This window comes from Salmo salar, chromosome ssa10 (assembly GCF_905237065.1).
Source record: "Salmo salar chromosome ssa10, Ssal_v3.1, whole genome shotgun sequence".
NCBI classification, from domain to species: Eukaryota; Metazoa; Chordata; class Actinopteri; order Salmoniformes; family Salmonidae; genus Salmo; species Salmo salar.
The window spans coordinates 87,880,557-87,886,556 of record NC_059451.1 but is presented as its reverse complement, the minus strand read 5'-3'; positions in this window follow the sequence as shown (position 1 = coordinate 87,886,556).

Genomic DNA, 6,000 nt, shown 5'->3' with positions numbered 1-6,000 from the left:
AGACACCTAGGTATTTGTAGTTGTCCACATATTCTAAGTCAGAACCGTCCAGAGTAGCGATGCAGGACGGGCGGGTAGGTGCAGGCAGAGATCGGTTGAAGAGCATGCATTTAGTTTTACTTGCATTTAAGAGCAGTTGGAGGCCACGGAAGGAGAGTTGTATGGCATTGAAGCTCATATGGAGGTTAATTAACAGTGTCCAACGAAGGGCCAGAGGTATACAGAATGGTGTCGTCTGCGTAGAGGTGGATCAAAGATTCACCAGCAGCGAGAGCGACATCATTTATGTATACAGAGAAGAGAGTCGGCCAGAGAATTGAACCCTGTGGCACCCCCATAGAGACTGCCAGAGGTCCGGACAACAGGCCCTCCGATTTGACATACTAAACTCTATCTGAGAAGTAGTTGGTGAACCAAGCGAGGCAATCATTTGAGAAACCAAGGCTGTGGAGTCTGCCAATAAGAATGTTGTGATTGACAGGGTCGAAAGCCTTAGCCAGGTCGATATATACGGCTGCATAGTAATGTCTCTTATCGATGGCGGTTATGATATCGTTTAGGACCTTGAGCGTGGCTGAGGTGCACCCATGACCAGCTCTGAAACCAAAATGAGATGCTAGTTCTTGAAAGGATAGTAGTTCACCTTCTCTATAGAGATTACCAAATGTTTTAATTCCTTTGTTGAACCAAGAAATGTAATACCATCTCTCAGGGCTTTAGGTAAGATGGGGTTATTATAGAAAGGTGTTTGTTCATATATAGATCTAAGCCCTTCTGTTTGTTTACAGACTTCAATCCATACATTTAAAGTGTTTTTAATGAAAGGGTTGTTTATGAGACCTAGCAAAGCTTTAGGTGGGCTAATATAAGATATAGATGCCAATGTAGCAGGGGTCAGACATTCCTCCTCTATCTGTCTCCAAGAGGGTGAACTTGTTGTTTCTTGCCATACCCACACAGCCTTTAACTGAGATGCCCAGTAATACAACTGGAAGTCAGGTAGAGTAATTCCTCCTTCTGAGTATGGTTTGCATAAAGTTGTGAGTTTCACTCTGGGGGGGTTTCACTTGCCACAGAAATTAAGGAACTTTCCTATTAAGTTGTTTGAAAAAAACTTGGGGAATAGGAAAAGGTACAAGAATTTTGGTAATATATTCATCTTTACACAATTGACCCGCCCAATAAGAGAAATTGGTAAAGCTATCCAATTCTTCCCCAACCTTTTTGAAAAGTGGAGCATAGTTCAGTTGATATGTCTTAATCATTTCAGAGGGAATTTGCAATTCAAGATATGGCATTTTCTGTGGTTTCCAAGAAAACGGCTGGTCTAAGATTGGGTTCTGCATAGTTGCCCTGTTAAAAGGCATACTTATACTCTTCAATAGCTTATTTTATATCCTGAAAAGGTCCCATATTCTTTCAGGATGTCAACTAATGCTCAGAGTGAAATTTCTGGTTTACTGAGGTAGAGTAAAATGTCATCGGCATATAGCGAGAGCAGATGTTCACACCCACCTATACGAACACCATGGATGGATGGATGAGATCTAAAAGCTTCTGCCGGTGGCTCAATAGCCAAAGAAAAAGGAGAGGACTAGCGGGACAACCCTGTCTTGTGCCACGTGATGAAGAGAACTGTGAGGAAATGTTTCCATTAGTCAGGATCTGAGCTACCGGACATTTGTAAAGTAATCTAATCAGACCAACATACTTAGGTCCAATATTCATCCTCTGTAAAACTTCAAACAGGTAGTTCAAAAGCTTTTTCCGCATCTAATGAAGCCGCCACTACAGATTCTTGGTCATTTTCTACATAATGCATAATATTAAATAATCTTCTGATATTATCAGGAGATGAGCAGTTTCTTACAAAGCCTGTTTGGTCCATATCGACCAAGTCCGGAAGAACCTTATCCAGTCTAAGAGCTATGAATTTTGCAAGAATCTTATCTGAAGTGTTCAATAGAGACATTGGTCTATACGAACCACAAAGCAAGAGGATCTTTCCCAGGTTTTAACAAAACTGTGACCAGTGCCTGTTCAAGTGTGTCTGGGAGCTTTTCTGTCTCTATGGCATGATTAGACATACTGCAAAGAGGCTCAATTAGTTTGGGTAAAAAGGATTGATAGAATTCAATAGGGAATCCGTCTAACCCTGGTGATTTTCCCCCAGCAGTGTTGAAAATGGATTCCCTAATTTCCTCTAATGTAATCTCTTTCTCCAAGTGCTCTCTATCCTCATCAGTTAAAGTTTGTACATTGAGTTTGTTCAAAAACGAATGCATTGTGGCAGGAGAATCCCCTTCAGACTTGTACAATATTTCATAAAACTCCCTGAAAACTAGATTAATTTCCTCAGGACTGTGAACAACTGTGTTATTGGGTAGCTTAATAGAGCTAATAACTCTACTAGCATCCTCTCGTCTTATCTGCCAAGCAAGCAACTTTCCTCCATGTTCGTAGTAGTTTTGTCCTCCTAAGAGCATTTTTTGCTTTATGGGTCGTCAGGGTGTTATATTCCAATCGCTTTGAGTCAAATTTTTGTAGAGTTGAGTTGTCAAATGTTACACTATGTTCTTTTTCCAGATCTCTGATTTCATTCTCCAACAAATTTACTTGAGCCTTATACATCTTACGAGCACCTGAACTAAAGGATATGATTTGCCCCCTCAGATATGCAAGGAGAGCTTCCCATAAAATGAGGGGGGAGGCAGAGTTGTTATTGGTGCTAAAAAATATGTCTATATGTGTGTTCAGAAATGTTACAAATGTGGGATTATTTAGTAAGTATGTGCCAAACCTCCATCTTCTTGAGGGTGGCTGTGCTCTACTGACTGGTACTGAAGCCAGCAGGGCAGAATGACCTGAAGTACTTACACCCAGTAGTTAAACTTTCCTTGGCTGCAGGAATAAGAAATGAGTCAATTCTAGAGTAACTGTCATGAGTATTCTTTAACCTTTTGGTTGTGAAATCTCCATAAATCTACAAGTCCAAAGTGTTTCATTTCTGCTTTCTGCTTTTAACATTTTATCTGCCTGTGTGAGGCTGATACTATTAGAGGAAGATCTATCGCTGGAAGGGTCCATTACCAAGTTAAAATCCCCTGCCATTATTATCTCTGATGATGGGCACCTTAATTGTGTTATTAACATGCTGTAAGGCGATATGTGCCTCTCTGGCTGTTAAGATTTCAGACGTTATTATGTTTTCTTCTCCTACAGAGAAGGTGAAACCAATGAGCTGCCAACTCTGGATGAGCTCCCATTTCCCCCTGTAGATGTAGACGATGAGTAATGTTTTTTTATTTAAACTTTTTAACTAGGCAAGTCCGTTAAGAACAAATTCTTATTTACAATGACGGCCTACCAAAAGGCCTCCTGCAGGGACTGGGATTAAAAATAAATAAAAATCTAGGACAAAACACACATCACGACAAGAGCGACAACACTACATAGAGAGAGATTTAAGACAACAGGTTGTTTTCTTTTAAGTTGAGGGTGAGGTCGTCTAAACCCTCGATCTGGTTTACATTATGTGGAACACTGAGCTGATGAGCAAGCACTAACCTTTTGAAGGTCTTTGCAAAATTGTTAAACAACATGGTTTTATATTTTGACTAGGTGAAAACACTGGTCAATCCAACCCGATGGTGGAAAGAATTATGGAAACAATAGATAACATTGAGAGTTATTCACCTCTGAATCTACAGATCCCGTGTGTGTGTGTGTGCGTGTGTGTGTATTCTTTTTTAATATACTCATTCACCGTTGGTTATAACGGCTCCCCAGCATTACGCACACCTGTCTTCCCCCATCACGCGCATCATCGACTATTGGACTCACCTGGACTCAATCCCCTCATTACCTCCCCTATATCTGTCTGTTCCCCGCTTCAGCATTGATTGTCTTATGTCCTTGTATACCCGTGTGCTGATGCTGTTTCATGTCTGTTCCTGATTAAATGTTTGACTCCCCGTACCTGCTTCTCTACTCCAGCGTCGGTCCTTACAGATTGTGGGTTTTAGCTTTATGATTTATTATAGTGATATAATTTTCTAGAACCTCCTTTTTGATAGAAGCTAAAATCTAAATGTTTACTTTAAAATGTGATTATTGTTATCGCACGAGTGATAAAAGGATGAAATTTACTTTGCATCTTATGTTTGGTGTCATAAACAATCCTAGGTTCCTGTCTGTCTGGTCTAGAGAGGAGGGGGAGGGCCCCCTCCGGAGGAACAGCTGGCAGAACGCCCAGAATATGTTCTTTAAGATAGACGGAGCCAGTCACATGTGTGAACCGATCCAATGAAGCACGTTTAGATAGCAGTATATAAGGGTCTATGTAAGGAGCTCACTTCAGACCAGTACTTATGCATCTAAGTTTGACTGTGACCTCTCCAGGTCTGAGTGAATTTCCATAACACCACCAATGTCGTTTTTTTGGGGGTATCTGCACTTTACTATGTATATTTGTGCCAACTTTTACTTCACTACGTTCCTAAAGATTTTTTTTTTTTTTTACTCCATACATTTTCGCTGACACCCAAAGGTACTCGTTACATTTTGACAGGAAAATGATCCGATTCACACACTTATCAGAACATCCCTGGTCATCCCTACTGCCTCTGATCTGGTGGACTCATTAAACAAATGCTTCGTTTGTAAATTATGTTGGAGTGTTCCCCTGGCTATCCATCAATAAAATTGTGCTGTCTGGTTTTGCTTAATATAAGGAATTTGAAATGGTTTATTCTTTTACTTTTGATACTTAAGTACATTTAAAACCAAATACTTTTACGCAAGTAGTATTTTATTTGGTGACTTTCACTTTTACTTGAGTCCTTTTCTATTAAGGTATCTTTACTTTTACTCTATGACAATTGAATACTTTTTCTGCCACTGGCTTCGGGACAAGTCTCTGAATGTCCTTGAGTGGCCCAGTTAGAGCCCAGACTTGAACGCGAATGAACCTCTTTGGAGAGACCTGAAAATAGCTGTGCAGCGACACTCCCCATCCAACCTAACAGCGCTTGAGAGGATCTGCAGAGAAGAATGGGAGAAACTCCCCAAACAGGTGTGCCAAGCTTGTAACGGCATACCCAAGAAGTCTCGAGGCTGTAATCGCTGCCAAAGTAAAGGGTCTGAATACTTATGTAAACATGATATTTCTGTTGTTTTTTTATATATATTTGCAAACATTTCTAAAAACCTGTTTTTGCTTTGTCCATTATGGGGAATTGTGTGTAGATTGAAGGGGAAAAAAACAATTTAATCAATTTTAGAATAAGGTTGTAACGTAACAAAATATGGAAAAAGTCGAGGTGTCTGAATACTTTCTGAATGCTCTGTACATATTCTAGAATGGAAACGTATTCGTCACAACAAAAATATGTAGGCAGATAACGGAAATATGAAGTCTTATGACATGTTATGGCTTCTTTTATAAGACAACAGTAAATGAGAAATTGGTCAGCTATTAATTGACAAATAGTCTTACATTGAATGCTACGCCTACCTTCCTACCCTGAGCTCATAATAAACAAATAGGCTACTAGACCAGTCTGCTTACCGAGAAACATGAATTCATGCCCTAAGCAAAAGGAGGTATGCAAATTAATGTATAAGATTGTGTAAACAGATAGCAGGCCTATATCTGATGACTGATAATGAGTAGTAGCCTAGGCTAATAGTGACAGACCAGGAAGGAAGCAAGCACAAGATCCACCCACACATTGGGTTGGATGAATGCAAGCAACCTGGTCTCAGAGCATTTTGTATTATTTTGTACTTAAACCAGAGACACTCCATTTAGCATGTTATGTTTCGTATGGTATGTATTAATTTGTGGATGTCCATCATCCAATTCGTATGATATGTTACAAATTACAATTAATATGATTTATTAAAAATGTTTAAAACGTACAATATGTTACAAATTTGCAAAATGTACAATATGTTACGAATTTGCAAAATGTACAATATGTTACGAATTTGCAAAAT